Source organism: Parasteatoda tepidariorum, chromosome 7 (genome assembly GCF_043381705.1).
Source record: "Parasteatoda tepidariorum isolate YZ-2023 chromosome 7, CAS_Ptep_4.0, whole genome shotgun sequence".
Taxonomy (NCBI): Eukaryota; Metazoa; Arthropoda; class Arachnida; order Araneae; family Theridiidae; genus Parasteatoda; species Parasteatoda tepidariorum.
The window spans coordinates 11,830,610-11,848,771 of record NC_092210.1 but is presented as its reverse complement, the minus strand read 5'-3'; the positions used below and the strand labels follow the sequence as shown (position 1 = coordinate 11,848,771).

General features: G+C 27.0%; 1 protein-coding gene across 4 annotated transcripts in view; it reads left to right on the top strand.

Annotated features, from left to right (window-relative positions):
* The window catches only part of LOC107445477 (pro-interleukin-16), a 202,396-nt gene that overhangs the window by 39,036 nt on the left and 145,198 nt on the right, over positions 1-18,162 (top strand). For 2 of the 4 annotated variants that reach the window (XM_071183066.1, XM_071183067.1), the window contains one exon: positions 10,518-10,749. The gene's annotated coding sequence lies outside the window, so the exon portion shown is untranslated. Of the gene's footprint in view, positions 1-5,054; positions 5,350-6,880; positions 7,046-10,517; positions 10,750-18,162 lie in introns of those variants that run through there. The other 2 variants (XM_071183068.1, XM_071183069.1) reach the window with 2 other exon arrangements.

Sequence of the window (18,162 nt, the reverse complement as noted above, 5' to 3'; positions counted from 1 at the left end):
TTTTTATATATATATATAAATAAATTCTACAAAATCGAGTTCAAAGCTTTTATTTTTCCTAAAGATTAGAAAGTTGAAAATATGGCATTGAACTCTCCTCCCACTGCGGTAACGAAACCTGAACAGAAGCAGCATTCATATTCCACAACGATTCCGAATCCATTGTTATTCAAGAGGAGAAGAAAAAATACATTACAGGATGATTTCTGATCATTGGAAATATAAAAATCTAATCGAGGTATGAATGGAGAGTGAAATTGCTGGCAGGAGACTTGATTTGGCAAATTTCCCATGACTTTTTTTTAGAACAAGAGCAGGCCATGCATTCCCAATTATTACTTGAAGTGTTTATCTCCGCTGAAGTTAATGATCTTTCAGACTATTTTGAATGACTTGGTTTCTAAAACTAATCGCTTATATCTTTTTTAACTCTATTTTCAAGTCATGTTTTCTATTAATAAATATTTTTTTCTTCTTCATGCTAAATTTGACTTTGTGATTCGTTGCCAAGGAATGTCTGCATTGTTGGGCGTTAAACGTATATATCAATTAAAGGCAAAACACTGAGTAAAATAATTCACAAAGTATTTCTTGTTGGTTTCTTTTTCTCTTTTTTTTACCTTATTTATTATTTTAATATTCTATATATTGAAAACTATGAACTCTTTGAAGCAGAGGGAACACCGGTGTCCGCGTTTATATATATATATATATTTTCTGACTTTCAAATTGAAAGCAAAAATATATTTTAGTATTTTTTTAATTATAAAAAATAGTCTAATAGTTACTGAAAAACCTGTTAGATTATTGGAATTATATTTGTAATAAAATATAAAATACATAAAAAGTAGTTTGAATTTCTTTTTTCCATTCATATTGAAAAAATTATTAATATATTTGATTTCGAAATGATGAATAACTAATTCTCTTAGATCTGAGTAAATGCAAATAAGGGGAAATTTGTGAAATTATTGTTTGGAAGTGTTTGGAAGATTTTACCTTTAACGCAGAAAGGGACACCAGTGTCTCATGCTGTATTTCAGAAACATCAATTATTAAATTGCCAAATGTAAATATATTTCATTTATAAATATTTCATTTATTTTTCCCGAAATAAGTACAAAATAATGTAAAAAGTATATTTAATAAAAATTCTTCATCAAAAGGATAAAGTGCACTCAAATATACTATAAATTACAATTCAAATTGAATTTAATTCAAACGAAAGTGCCAGAAATTGCAGTTTAGTATTGTGTTTAGTTTTAAACTGTTATTAAAAGGAGCAATTCAAAGTGATTATAATTAAAATGAAAGTGCAAGTGGCTGCACTTTATCGAAATGTTTGCTTCATTAAATTGCTATTAAATCAATTAAAAAAAACTGTTTAAAGTAAATATGATTTAATCAAAAGTACAAGTAGTAATACGTTGAAAACTACCAGCATCCAAATCTCACATTAAATTAATTAAATAAAGAACACTTTTACACCGCAACGTTTGCTTCCTACTACCATATTTCCGAATAACTTGAACAATTCAAGAATTCCGAAATTCTAAAACAGAATTTTGCGGCTTCTTCATATAATAAAATAAATTTGTAAGGAGAGAGAGTCAGGGGAAAGCGGCCCAGAATAATATGTCGGGCGTACTTGGGCAAGGCCATTGAAACCAGTTTGTGAGAGACCAACAAGGCCTTTTCGGTTTTAGAGACCGGTTTCATTCGCTTTCAATGAGAAAGGAATTTTAAGATGCTTTTCCTAAGAAATGAAAGAGCGGCGGAGAAGAACCCTTTGATGTTAAATGTCTTTTGGCTTTTCACCTCCTACCCCCACACAAAGTTTTGCTTGTTCGATTATTTGTTAGATGAACTAAAGTAAAACAGGTGTTTACGATGTCTGTAAAAGGTTTTCTTCTCTTTTTTTTTTGTCTGCTATTCAAAGCATACGTAAGAAATATAAAATAAAAATTTAGTGATGTAAAAAAATATAGTCCGAATGTTTTGTTTCTTTTTCAAAATATTGGTATTTGTGGTTTGAAAACAACAACTTTTATTTTTTTTTATATAGATTCCATTGCTACATAATTCATACTGAGTTCATATAATAACACAATTCATGCATTAACTCATTTTGCTACACAATTCATACAGTATCTCATTTTGCTACACAATTCACATATTAACTAAATTTGCTACACAATTTATGCATTAATTAATTTAACAACATGATTCAACATTTTGCAACATGATTTATAATTTACATAAACTTTTAATTTACTTGTTTAGATTTGTTTTATCTTATTTTGAATTTTAGTTTTTTATTTATAGATTCCATTGTTATATATTTCATATTGAGATCACATAATAGCGCAATTCATGCATTAACTCATTATGCTAAACAATTTATGCATTTTCTAGTTTTACAGCATAATTCATCATTATATCATTTATCTCAATATGAAATATTTTGCTACAGGATTCATAGTTACATAAAATTTTTATTTAGTTTCTTAGTTTTGTTATATTACATTTTTGAATTTCAGTTTTATTTTTTTTTTTCTTTATTTAATTAATTTTATTGCATAGTTCGTGCACTTTCTTTTAAACATATTTTCCGCATTAGTTCATTTTGCTACATAAATTAATCATCACACTTATACGCTTTTATTATAACTTTACTCACATAGTTGCATAAATTAACTCATAATAAAGTGATATTGAATTGATGATGATAAGAGGAATGATATATCCCCATCCAATTTATAAAATGCATATTATTAAAGTTATACTTAAACTTTTCATTGTTAGAAAAGTTACAACCCTTTCTGCACTTCTAGTCCTCATAAAAATATATAAATATTAGAATTTATTAATTGAATTAAGGTTATGAGGCTTTTAACATATCGCTTTTGAAATATATATATAATTATGAAATGTTATAAGACGTAAAGCTTTTTCACTAATAACACGTTATTTATGTTGTCTGAGGTCATTAAAAGTACTTTATATCGTAACTGTTAGGTTAAGTTTCTTATAGCTGTTAGGTTAAGTTTTTTATAACTGTTAGGTTAAGTTAGGTTCTCCGCTAGCTTATAAAAATTGATCAAAATAAGAATATGAGGAGCAGTCAAGTTTTTAGAAAATAAAAAGCGTTTGTGATCTTTTTCATCTTCTTTTTCTTAACTTTTGAAAAATTGCTTTGCATAATTGTTTTTGGTCTTAAAAATATGAAAAAAAATCGAGGATAATTCTTTGGTTTCAATCAATACCAGTGATTTTCTTCTGAATTGGTGTTTTTCTTTTTCTTAAATAAGATTTAAAAAACTTTAATAAAAAAAAAATAAAAAAAACGTTTTAATATACTTAAAATATGTGCCTACTTCGAAATCTAGACAGTTTTTTATGAAAAAAGTATTACACAAAGTTTTATGTAAAATACTTTTTTGCGAGTTTAAGGAAATCTCCATGTGAATTTTTTTTATTTTCTTTAGTTAGAGTTTCGAGAAACAATCATAAATTGATAATGTTTTTAGCATTATGAGACAACGGTCTTAGTATTTTTCCCCCGTTTTCAAATATATGTACTTAAAGCTAATTTTATTCACAAATGTTATTGCACTTTCCTTTTTTAGTTTAGTTGCTTACTTCGTTTTTCTCCTTCACCATGTTTTTTTTTCCTCTTAAAAAACGTTATTTTTTTTTAAAGGATCATTTTGTTTACAAAATATATATTTATTATAATTTTATGTACGAACGTTTTGTATACATATTAATCGCAACGAAATGCATGATTACCTGGATTGGAAAAATAATTAGCTGCCTTTGAAAAAAAAGCATTTAAACTACTTCCAGAATACAGAGGGTGTGACACAATAAGTAATAAATAAAAAGCAATTTTAATTCAACTATATATAATGATAATCTTGCATCATATTACAGTTCAAATAATAAGTGGCTTGAGTAATAAGATTTATATTTGGCAAATCCTAATTCTAAATTTTATTGGGGCATTGATAGCCTGGCTAGTAGAGCTTTGGGACTACTTCCCAGAGTTTGTGAATTCGTTCTCGGCCTGCCGAACACTCCCGTGTGCAAAATGGTGACTGGTGCACACTAAATCTGTCGGTATCACAATGTCCTCTAAGTTCCCATGTCAAATCAATGCCTCTGTGGTTACGGGATCGGAGATTGATCGAAATCTAGTTCACGTCAAAATTACGATCTGCGGATGGACGGACGGTGTGGGAGTGTGTCTCACTGTAAAACGTGATGTGACGTTGGCTCCGGATCATCCACAGGGATATTTCCTAGACCATCGCCAATAGACCATTGTTCAGCTCTTGCGCGACGTAAGTAAAAGTACCGTACCGTAAGTACCTATAAATCACGTTATTTATATGAATAAAAGGTTTATATTTGGCACCATCTAAACTCAATTATTTTTTTTCGTTATTTTTAACATCAAGTTAAGCAGGAGCTTATAAAATGAACATCTCGAAAGAGATAAAGAAATGTTTCTATAACAACGGATGAGTAGTCCTTATTTAAAGAAAAAAATAAATTCGTGAAAATAGAACATAAAATTGCAATAACTTATGAACAGATTGGAATTTTGAAGGGAAAAAAAACTAGAACTAACATCATAAATAAAAAAGACCCTTTCAGCATGTCAAATTTAAATTCTATCAATGCATTTCAGCAGACTTTAGATCAGTCCTCATTGTACTTTTTACTAAAAGTTCAACAGTTACTAACTCTCGTAATAATTATCGAATGCTGAATTTCTTTTATTTCACTATTCTCTGTAAATTTTCATACACTATATTAATAACTTCAAGTTTAAAAATTTTATAGTTTTTCGCTTTCTAACTTTGAATACTCAAAACAAAGAAGTCAGTGCTAACGATTTTTTTAATTTTGGAGATAACTTTGAATAGACAGTTCAGTTTGAAACTTAAATAAATAAAAAAAAATTCTTTGAAACAGTTGCACAGTGGGAAAAGAAAATGTACCGTTTCTATGGTTACTCCCCCGTTTCTATATTGAGTCAATAAGACATAACTAGCGTAATAATCCGTAAAAAGAACATCTTATTCTCGATCGGGAAAATCTGTAATATATGGCTTCTTTTGTTCTAGAAAGAAAATACGAAATTTATCACACCCATTTATGGCTTTAGTGAAGCACAATAAGTCTCTTGTCTTCGCCGAAAAAGAGTCGATTCAAAATCAATACTCGCTGCTAGATCAAATCATAATCTTCGTGTTTGGAAATACGAATTTCATATTTCGTTTGAATTTTCTTTTTTCTTCAATGCTTTGTGATTTTGAATTTTCGGAACAAGCGTAATTGGTGAGTAAGTTCTGATTAAATTAAAAGTGTGTTCTTTTGTACCGAAACACTAATTTTTCTCGTTATTTTGTACCAAAATTACCTGGACAATAGATGTAATTGGTGAAATTGCTTAAAGTTATAATTTTCTAACCAGAATTAACTTAATTATTGTCATTTTGCATTAAAAATTATCTAGACAATAAATGCAATTTTCTAAATAAAATATGCTTCGCTTTTTTGTACTTTAACTATCATTAATATCGTTACTTTGTACCTAAATTACTTGAACGAGAGAGACGTAATACGTGAGTAAAATATGTTAAAAATTATGCTATTTTGTGCCAATATTATCATTGTTAATTCAAAAAGTAGAAAGGGTTTCATTTATTAATGAGCTAATAAGATATTATATATTAAATTTTAGTGAGAAACTAACTAGAAAATTACACAAAAAAACTTGTTTAAAATTTTTTGTTCCAATTGGAATAATCGTAATCGCAAATTCAACGTAAAATGCCAAAAAATTAGAAAAAATTCGGAACAAAATTTTTTTCTTATGATTATGGGTTTTTGGAAATATAATGATCAGCCACATTTTTAAATTGTTGAAGAGAATATTTTTGGAGAAAAATACCATGAATTCAAAGTAGGCAAAACCATATAAACTGTAAAAAATTCTGGATACAAATTGCCCGGCGAATAACGGTAAGGAATCGGCACTCAGTGAACCGGTATTTTTTACCGTTAAATCCCTTTTTACCGGAACATGTTAAGAAACAAAAATGTTTTAAATATTACAGAAATAATATGCCAAAAATTTTACAATAATAATTACCGTGAAATATTGAATCACTATAATTAGTTAATTATTGCTGCAAAAGTTGCGGTATAATATGTTACGGTAAAAATAGATTTTATGGAATGATAATAATAATTGATGTTCTTTATACCGTAACTTGTTCCAGAATTTTTAACAAGTGTAAGACTAATTGTACAACAAATTTATAACAAAAATACTTTTATTCTTCCATTTTTTAAAGAGAAAGAAAAATTTCTGAAATTGGTTAATTAAACTTAACTGTGTTTTTCTGCTTTCCTAATTCAGTTTTTACTCATATTTTTTTCATGTTCATTCGTTTTGTCATATATTTGCAGTCATCGCCATGTTTTGCGTCGTAGTCAACTACTGTATATCAATAAAATGGAACATGATAGATCTTTTTTAAAGATATTATTAATAATGAATTACATTTTAATTAAATTTTTCTTTTTTAATCATTAAAACATTCCACCGATAAATGAACAGCGATAACTCAAAAGGATACTTCATTTTATCTTTCAATTCAAATGTTTTATTTCATCATTTATTAGCATCAAACAAAATAGTTAGTTTTGCTTTTTACTGATAAATATCTTTATGGTGAAATACTAAGATAAATTTGATTCTATTGATTATTAACTATTGCTTTAATTTATTTATCAAATGTAAACCTGTTTTATCATACATATCTGAAGGTTTAGATTAAAAAGTAATTGATATGTCGCACCCAAATGAAGGCGCGACACGATATGAAATTCGTGTTTATTACAAACTGTCATTGACAACATTTGGAATATATCATTTATTAAAACTTCTGTCTGTTTGCTTGAAAAAATTCAAGATAAAAGTTAATTAGGAAATAAACTAGTAAATATGAATTAATGATATATTAAGGTAACTATGAATAAATTTATATTTGATTTTCTATGTATACATTATCAAACGCATGTAAAGTATATTCTTTTTTATATTTTTTGAGGTGGTTAGATAAGGTTAGTGGTTTTATGGTGGTTAGACAAAATTTAGATAATGTGATTCATTGACTAATTATCAAAAATTTTGTTAATTAAGTTATTTTAAATTCTGTATCAATTTGTGGAGCCATATTATAATACGCATAATTTTATTCTAAATAACAGAAAATTTGTTTAACTTAAACGCAATATATTCAGTTGAATGAAAAGGAAAAAATTTCCTTTGCATTTGTAAGTTTTATAACATAAAATTTTTTTATTGTTTAATGGAACAATTGTGAGCAATTTTCGTACACTTATTAAGCTATGCAAGAGCACAAAATATTCAAACTATGTATACCTTCTTATTTTTTAAAAAAAATTTTGGAGCCCCATTAGTAAATTCATTAATCAAATAACAGTAAATAAAATATATATTTATTTTACATCATTTGAACTATATTTATAATAATAACAAATAGATGATAAAAGGAAAATTTATGATAAAGTGTGTGCAGTCACTTCAAGAATCAGTGTGTACAATCACTTCTAGAATCATTTACTTAAGATACGTTCTCAAGCTTTTCTGTAAATTTGTATTACTAAAAATTGTTAAAGCCCATACGTTTTATGATACATTTACATAAAATATATATGATACACGTATACTCGTGTGATTTTTTTAAAATATTTCATAATACAGTGCTTCATAAACATATGTTGTTTTATGTTTAATGATACAGTTCTTGTTACATGCTTCCTGAATCATTTACTTTTTTTAGCTTCGTTCCCTCAGTTTTTCTTTCAAAATTCCTTCAAAATTACTTAAAATTGTAATAACATGTACCTTTCTCATTACACGTATGATTTCTCAATGTATATTTTGTGATACAGAGTTTGTAAAATGTATACTGTTTTATGATATAGTTCTTGTAAGACGTATACCTTTTTTCTTACCATGTAATTTGTATGATATAATTCTTATTACTCGTATTATTTTATTAAAACTGGATTGTAGGGTATTGAAGAAAAAATAGCGTAAGAGTAATTTATTTAATGACAAAGATCGAAACAAAAAAAAAACTTTATTATGTGAAACAGAAACTACACATTCATGCAGTGTATCTATTGCTAAACTTTTAAATAAATCAGCCGAGAAAAAGTTATAGAGTATAACAAAATATGTTTAAAAAAAACTTTGTTTGAAACATTAAAACGTTTATTTTATTCATAGGCGGCACAATACGCAGTTTCTGTTTTTTGAAATATAAATTTCAGCCAATTACATTATATAGCTTAAGATAATGAAGTATTTCACTTGGAAAAGGGAAAAAACGATTTTTTTAAAATTTCACTGATAATAGGAAATTTTCTTTCATTTTTTTATACTTCTTTAATTGATAAAATTTTATTTGGAAGTTAAATCGCTTTCTATCAAATAGTTTCAATGCGCAATTAGGAAAATAACTTTTTGTTCCCTAAATCATTATAAAAAACTGAATCTCTTAAAGGAAATGATTAACTTAAATTAAGATCGTTATATTAATATGTAATTTAAAAACCTGATTTATGTGAGTTTTTAAGCATTATTTTTAGTCGCATTTAAAACATCTGCTCTCTTTATTTGCCAGATTTTATGAAAGGGTTCTCTGATTTAAAACATCATTATTTCAAAGCACCACCTGCCTTCTTTTTTCTTTGTTGGTATGTAAAAAATCATTTGCTGTAGCAGAAATTTAATTGTATGAAGGTTTTATATAAATCATCCACATTATTACTAAGAAAACAAAAAATTTAATTTGAATTTACTAATTGTGATACATATATTACAAAATTTCATTTTCTTAAAACATTTAACATAGCCTATTTCTCAAAATTACTGTATTAATTATGATCAAAACTTAGTTTTAGCCAATAATGAATCAAATATTTTTTAAGATACTCTATCATTTAACGTAATTAATCTTTAGCTAAAAGCAACTAACGATAAAAGTATATACCACTAATACTCTTTTGTAAAAAAAGAAAGTAGATTTAAATTCATTTTGGAACAGGTGAAATGAGCAAATCAAGTAAAATATTGAAAAAATTAGCGTGTTAAGTAGAAATCATGAAATTCAGCTCATTTCCTTATCTAGACTATAACATGCACAATGCTGGAGACACATGTAGTCCTTTGAGCAATTTTAAATGTTTATAACTACATGTTTTTCAACATTTTCTTTCCTAAGCGATAAATAAAATGTATTTTATTTCATTCTAAAACATGGATATTTTTATATTAGTTTCAGCTGGTCAGGTGGCCGAGCGGTCAGCCTGCCTGACTGTGAAGCCAATGGTTACGGGTTCGAATCCCTCTTAGGGCCTGGATGTTTCTCTCTCAGTGTTGTTCTCTGTTATGTGATGCGTGAATGTGGCGTGGGTAATGTTGCTCGACTCCGTGACTTAGGCTAACTGGTGCCCACCGGGTAACGTTAAATGAGTAACACTTCCGACATCTTCCTACGTGAAGAACGAACGTTCACTGCCTGAGGTAGAAAAAATAATATTAGTTTTAGGAGGATATTAATTTGCATTATTATCGTTGTATTATTTTATTTGTATTATTTTATAAGGTATTAATTATCGTTTTTGGTAGGTTAACTATTTTTCTTCATGCATTTTTATTAAGAGATGGCAATATTTAATTTCTTTTTTCTCATCAAGCTCTTAAATTGAAATCGAGAATTATTTATGTTAAATCCACTACTGCAGGTTCTCTATGACAGTTATAAATTGCTAACTCAACAATTGGAATCCTTCTCCAATTTTCATTCGTATGAAAATAAAAAATAAAAAGTTTCTGTTTATTACTGCTTTTTTTTTTTTTCTTTTTTCCTTCTTTCCTTCTCCTTTTTTTAAATTTATTTTTAAAAAATTGAAAAAATAACGCATAAAACCTTTTACTTATGGAAGTATTTGTTTTGTTTAGTATTAACTGCTGGATGGTATACAATTATTTTTAATCATACACGGCAGAAAATTCCGGATCAAGTTACAGTTGAAGTACCGGCATTTTGGATGCATCATCCGTAAAATCCATTTTTACCGCAAAATATTTTACAGTAATTTTTTCTGTAATATTTTTTTAATTATGGTGATTCAGGAATTTTACGGTAATTATTACAGTAAAAATCACGGTAGCAAAATCATGCAGTAAAAATTCCGCAATACGCTCCGTTAAAAATTAATTTTGCATTAAAAAATACCGGCACCCTGAGTGCCTGTACTATTTACCGTATTTTGATCTGGAATTTTCTTACAGTGTGGTCACTTAGATTTCGAACCCATGTAATATGATTAAAATATTTCGAAACAAAACTTTTTTTCTATGCTAAACTAATTTGTAACCGTTTCTTTTCTCTTTTTTTCAGCTTGTCCACGTAACAGCTTCAAAAGATGTAACAATCACACGAAATCGCGAATAGAGCAGATGGTTTTTTATTCCAACGGACAGCCTGCTGTATCCAGAGTGCTGTCGCTATTTCTTTTCACCCCTGTTTATTCCACAATAACATCGCGGAGAAGAAATACCCAATTCTATGGAATAATATCGCGAATTAATGGAATAAAGAGATTGTGATTCAATACAGCATTCATTGAATGGTAAGCTTTTTTTTTTTAAATTTGGCATTTAAAAAAAAAATGTAAATGAACAGGAGGCAGGGATGGAGGTTACGTTTTTAAGCGACTGGTTATGCTCATGATTTTTAAACCCTTTCTGCTTTTGCTTCTTTGAAAAAAAAATTTATAATTTTTTAAAAAGAAAGGAAATTGCTACGTTTTTAGACACAGTATGACAGATTTGATGTTGGTTTTTAAAGTCTTTTTCCTTTTTCTCGCAAATAAACGTACTCTTGTTATCAAAAGTTGCGCAATATTAAACATTAAATATTTTATAAAATAATGTCTCCTTAATTATCTTATGTATTCTTTTGATATTGTTTCCAGTTGCTCATTAATTTATTATTTAATTTATTTTATAGGTATATATCTGTAATTAATTCAATTACTTGTTATTTAATTATTTTTATGTGACAAGCGTTAATTGTTCCAAATTTTCACTAATTTAAATAACAAATGTAGTTTTTTTCGTTTTACAAATAGTTATCCTCAATTTAAAAAATAAATACACTTACGGGGTTGAAAAACTGCAATATTAAACAGTATTACTTGATAGAGCAAATTCAGAATCAGTTTCATTCAGTTTCATCATATTTACTGTGTGCATTTCATGACATTATCTTCAAATATTAAAGTATAAAGAACTCTTCTTTCATATGTATTATTACATATTTTCTTTGAGCTGTGTCAAATGTAATCGTGCTTTTGCACAACTCTTGCTTTTGCACTTTATCTGTAAAGAAAATTGTTTTGCTATTTTCTTGAAACCTTATTTAATTTAAATTTAAGAACGTTTTTTTAAAAAAGATAGTCATTATATAAATGTTGGTTTTTAAAAATCGTTTTCAAATTTTTAATTTGAAAATTTAATTGTTAACTGAAATTTAACATAATTAACGTAATACTTTTTGGATTACAAACTAATTACAGAACAGTAGAGTGCGAAATGATTTTAAAAATCGTTTTCTGAGTTTATGTTGAGAACTTTTGATGTTTGATAAAATCGAATCATTAATTTAATCATTACTTTTGGAAAACAAATTGTTTCTTTTTTTTTTAAATTTCAGTTTTATTGTTGTGGTGTCGTTGGATAAAATAAAACACGAATGAATTTACGAATGAATGAATGAAGAATAAAAGATGGAAGATTTTAGAAATAGTTTTCTGATTTTTAGTTGTGAACTTTTGATGCTGAATAAAATAGAATACATTAATATAATCATTAATTTTGGGTAACAAATAATTCCGTAGCAGTGGAGGGTTTTAGAATCAGTTTTTTTTATTTGCAATTTTAATATTTTGTTGTTGGATAAAATAAAACACTAATGACATCATCAGCAAATTATTCCACAATAATTTAGTGTAAATGGTATAAGGAAATCGATTTCTCATTTTCAGTTTTATATTTTTTTCAGTTAAATAAAATAAAACATATCAATATAATTATTACTGTTGATTGACAAATTCTGCAACAATTTAAACAATTAATTCTACAAAGTGCAAATTTTTTTTTAAAAATTTATGGTCTTTCTTATATATTTTTTAAACGAAATATGATAATGTGATTGCCGAGGTTTTCCATATTATTACATTAAGAGACTTTGTAGCTTTATATTTACTTAATTATTCACCCATAATAAACAATTTCTAAAGATACATTTACTGGATATATATTGGACCATTTATCATTTCACATCCCAGTATACCTTCTCAAAGCAGCAACGGAATTTCCCCAAAGCTCTGTCCCTAACCAAACTTAATTTGCTCCACAGACGGAGCACTAATTGCAAATCCGAAATAAATTACCAAAGGCACAGCCATATTCATCTTGAAGTCGCCTGTGAGTGGCTAGATATATTTATTAAAACGGCAAAGCGCATGCGCAAATGAGGAAATTCAAAAGCCCCATTGAGCCTAAGGACATAAGCTTGGAAATCAAATATTTATTTTTGATTTGCTGATGAAGCTATATACTTGGTGGTTGTTGCAGTTCTCAAGATGTTCTTCCTTGAGTGCTTCATTTCAATCGATGAGAATAAAATGAAACATTAAATTTTTTTTCAGTCTTTCGATTGAAATTTTTTTTCCGTACTTTTAAATGAGTTGTATGTTACCGTAGCAACGATATTGATGCGTAGGAAGGAATTTTATTAACAAAATGGAATTGCGAAAAGTTAATCTTTTTTCTTTTAATGAAATATGCCTCTAAAATATTGCTTGACTTATTTCTAATTTAATTAATTTTTAGAAGGCGTAACTCACATCGGAAAACTGTTATTGAATCTATTTCAGAGAAATAGTTTCGTAATTGTTTTATATCTTTCGTTAAATTGAATAATTTTTCATACTTTAGAAATATTCTCTCATTGTCAGAAAAATATGTTTACATTATTTTCTTTAATAAATGACTTGTTAAATATTCTGAAGCCTGTAAAGGTAACTGTTGTAAAAAATAGACTAATAAAATGCTAGTAACCTGCAGTTTATAAGCACAACAGTTTATCTTTTGACTAAGATTTTGTTTTCTTCAATTGTTCAAATTGTTCAATCAAGTAAAATCATGAATTTTTTTACTTAAAAAAAAAAAAAGACACTTTTCGCAGATATGTTTTTTTTAATTACTTTTTAAGTAATAAATTATGTCAAATTTTAGTGATTCACATAGATTTAGCTAAGAAGTTTAATAAATATTATTTTGCAATAATTATTTTTATTTTTTGTTTAAATATTTCTGCTCCACTGATCAGAAACCATACCTTGCTTTAAAAATAATTACAACTGATTGTTAAATTATACAAATTTAAGGGAAAAATTCCTTGATGATTTTAAAATAACTGAAATCGATTTTTTTTTTTCATTGTGAACTCTTTAATCTTTCATAAGTATTTTTCTGTAGCGGATTACTTAACTAGAATTAAAAACGGTATACAGAAACACTTATTAAATGATGAAGCTCTTAAATTAACAATGCAAAGTTTTAAAATAATTAATATAAGATTATTTTACTCACTAAAATATACAGTTTTTCTTCATTATCATAATCACTTCCCTCTATAGCGAAATTGTTTGTTTATATGAAAAATAGCATGCTTAAATACCTACCAAATAACTTAAAATTTCTAGATTAAGTGTGGTAAGTTTTATAAAGAATTATTTCCTCCAAATTTCTCGAATTTAAAATTTTCCACATTAAATTCTTTTTCATCGTTCATAAATATTTCTCACTACAGTTGAATTCTTGACTAATATCAAAAACAGTATACACAATAAAATATTTACACAAAAATTGGTAGGGGAGAGTGGGGTCAATTGTAACAGGGTGCGATTGTAACAGAGCAAAATTTCGAGTGTTTGGTTCTAGATTTGGTTCCTAGGTGGCGCACAAGGTGTATTTAATAAATCTACATGTACACCCCTGCTGGCAACCATTTTTAAATACTTTTGAAAAAGTTACATCACGAAAGATATTTTCACGCAACGTAAGTACTTTCTTGGGTATTAGAATATTACATTGTAACAAAGTAATTTTGTTTAAACAAATAAAAATTATTAACCGAATATGTAAGTGGACACCTTAATTGACACTTAAATAAAAAAATTAGTTTTGTTAATTAACTAGCATTGTTTTTAACGAATGAAGCTGAAATAGCGTCTAGGGGACGATTGTAACAATAAGTAAAGGGACGATTGTAACAGCTGAAAATAAATTATCTTATGTTTACAAACCATTACTTAACTCTTTAAGAACCACCAATAGTTTCCTATATCATTTATATTATGCTGCATGTGCATTATTTTATTTGTCACCTTTCACAGCATAAATTAAAGTTTTTAACCCCTTAAAGTTAAAAGTTTAACCCTTTAGGTCTCTGCTCATTATTATTTTTACTCCTAAAATATCACTACTATTTTGATCAATAAAAAAATCTATCACAACTATGATAATATGTATAATTAACTATGTTTCAGTTGAATTTATGAACTGTTACAAGACTGTTGACCCCGTAAGTGGGGACAATTGTAACAAGTGTATGACTGTCAAAAATTGTTAATAACTAATATAATAACATTCAAAATAAGGTTTTTTTTCTAGTAGAGGATAGTCTACTTTACTCGTCTGCCAATTAATACTAATAATATAAACGATTTTTCGTAAGTTAAAAATAGTTAAGTAAAAAATTTTATGATTGACCTCACTCTCCCCTGTACACAAAAATATTTACGCAATAATTTCTCAAAAATAATCGGTAATAAAAGTGCAAAATTTTCAAATATTTAATTTATTTCAAATTTCTCTAAATTTTGAACATTTCAAATCAAGTTCTTCTTCATCATTCATAAGTATTGATCTCTATTTCGAAATTCTTCATTAATCTTGAAAATGGTGTGACAAAAGCAATTTTTGAATGACTAAACATTAGGAAAATAGCATTAAGAAAAAGTAACATTAGGAAAAAACATTAGGAAAAAGTATTGAAATCTTTTATTTCGTCAATTTTTTTCTAATTTTGTGCTTCGCTTACTAAGCTCTTCTTCATTGTTCATAAGCACTGATTTCTTTAATGAAATTCTTAACTAATATAAAAAATGGAATGCAATATATTTACAAAATGACTAAAATTTTAGGTTATGCAAGTTATATAATAATTTATTTCTTCAAATTTTTTTTTTATCCCGTATTTAAATAGAACATTTTTCTTCACCATTCCTAAGCATTAATAACTGGTAACAAAAATTATTTTCAAAAGTTCTCTTATATGACTCAAATTTTGGAAACGATCTAAGCAAAGTATTATTTATCTCTACTTTTCTTCAATTTTGAAGTTTTCTTATCAGACTCTTCTTCTCATTAATAAGCATAACCCTCAAATCAGAAATGGTATGCGGAAATAAGTTGTCAAATTAAAATTCTTCACATTCATTCATACCTAAATGGCATCTTCTTCAACGGTACTCATAAAGCATAATGTATGTGGTAAATAGAAATTCAAATATTCATTTCATTAGTTACGCACGAATAATGAAAATAACATTTAAAGCATGGAATAAAAGTTTTCGTAAATCTAAGTCCACCACAGTCATTCAATTATTAAAACAACAGAAACAATGATGAATTTTTAACTTAATGAAGGTGCTATTTTGCATGGTTCAAATACTTCCATTTGAATCCTAACACAAAATTCGTGCATTTTGAATATTTATCTTCCTGGAAAATAAATGCATTGCCTACGCAAAACTGGATTCGCCAACATTGTTTGAAAAAAATCATGATTTTGAATGCAGAGCGTGCGTGCCGTTTGATAACATTTCATACACTTTCATTGTTCTTCGCCGAATTTCGCCAATGATAATTATTATGAAAAGCCATCATGAATATGAAAGTTGCACAAAGCAAATAATAATTACTTTTATATCCTATGGTTGGCCGATAAAGTACCGTTATAGCCTCAATTGTTTACCTAAGGGCACATGCCTAATAAGAATGTTATTATGATTTGGAATGAAATTAATTTATTTCGGAAGTAAAAGTCAAATAGTCGTCTAAAATATTTTGAAAATATTTGTTTTTAATCTGCAAGTTCACGCAAACTTGATAGAATAAATATTGAAATTCACGAGAAAAAGTTAAAGGAGGCAAAAAACTTCATGTGAAAATTCTTACTTTATGAAACAATTATCCCTTTATCTTTTGATAATAATACGTATCAGTAATAATAAATTTAAAAAATTACGTCTTAAAAACAAATAATTTAAATTTTTATGAAATGCATTTTTTTATGAAATGTATGAAAAAGTAAATAATTTTTTTAAAAAAATGAAAAATAATAAATTTGAATTTTAATTAAAAACAAGAATAATTAATTAAAATATAAATTATTTGATAGTTATTTAATTAATAAATATAAATTAATAATTGCTTCGAAATAGTAAACACGTGTTAATATAACGATACAATACTAAACACAAAATATTGGAACCTTTCTAGCATACGTACTACATCCCAAAACTTTCAGGGAAATTAAATAAATTTTATAAATTACAATTTTTAAATTTTTTTTATATATTTTTAAAAAAAATCTAAAAGCATACGTAAATAACAGAGGGACATAAAAACAATATTATATTAACTGCAAAAGGTTAGTACCCCAGACCCATAGCTTTCACCTTTGAAATTTCCTGAAAAATTATTATTACTTTTAAAAAGTTATATGCTTTCAAACTATAATCTGCATTTTCTTTAAGGGTAGTCGGTAGGGCGTATACCAATAATGCTAAAACTGACCTTTTTCGATGTACCTGTTTTCAGCATCTAAGCCTATTGCTTCAGTTTTTTTTTCACAGAGTATTTACATATACATGCTTACACTGTGATAACTGTTAATTCACATCCTTGGCAGGAATTTTTTATTACATAATACAACTCACAAACATTATCACAGCATGCAACTGATATAATCTCAAATATTCTCAAAAAATTCCAAAACAATATCATAAGTATTTTCTTAGAAAAGGTACATCGAAAGTGGTCAGTCTTAGCGTTATATGACCTACTATAGCTATATGACCTACCGACTCTCCTTAAAAAAAATCTAATTATATATATCCAAATATAAGAAGGACTAGAATGCAATATTGTATTAAATGTAAAATGTTAGAATGCTGATAGCATACATTTCTAAAATTTCAGGAGAATTATTTCAAAGTTATAATTTTTTTAACTATACTATACCTGCTATTTTTTAAAAACAAAATTAAGTAGTGGAGAGGAGGGATGGTGTGGTCATGGAGTTAAAGTGGGCATCTTGAATAACATTTTATATCATTGTTTAAATCTCCTCTCAAATTCGCAACACAGGTTGGCACTTCCATGTGCTGTTGCAATAAGAAAATTATGAATATTTTAGTAACAATTAGTAAAAGAAGGTTTTTATGGTGCAAAAGTAACCATTTAAATTTGATCTATAATCTCTTATTAACACATTTAATTTTCGGAATTTCAACTGAAGATGATATGTTTTAAAATTTAAATGTTACTGTTTAAGAGTATTTTTATTTATATTTATAAGTTAGCAAACTTAGTTTGTTTGTTTTTAAGAAAAATTTATATTGCAGTGATCAGATCGATGTGAATAGATTGAAATTTCTTGCCAAGAATGACTTAGAATTAAGAACATTTGTGCTAGTCAAGTTTTTTTAAATGAAAAAATAAATAAAAAATAGGTGCAGCTGAAATTCTGAAAAGCAATTTGAGTGGAAATTGTTTATAGATTTGTAGATTATGATGTTCAATTCTTAAGGAACAAGACCAATATAGTTATTCTAATCCTGAATCTTTAATTATTCCAGAAAGAAAAATATTTCTCAAATTTCAAAGAAAAAGATAATTTCCTAACT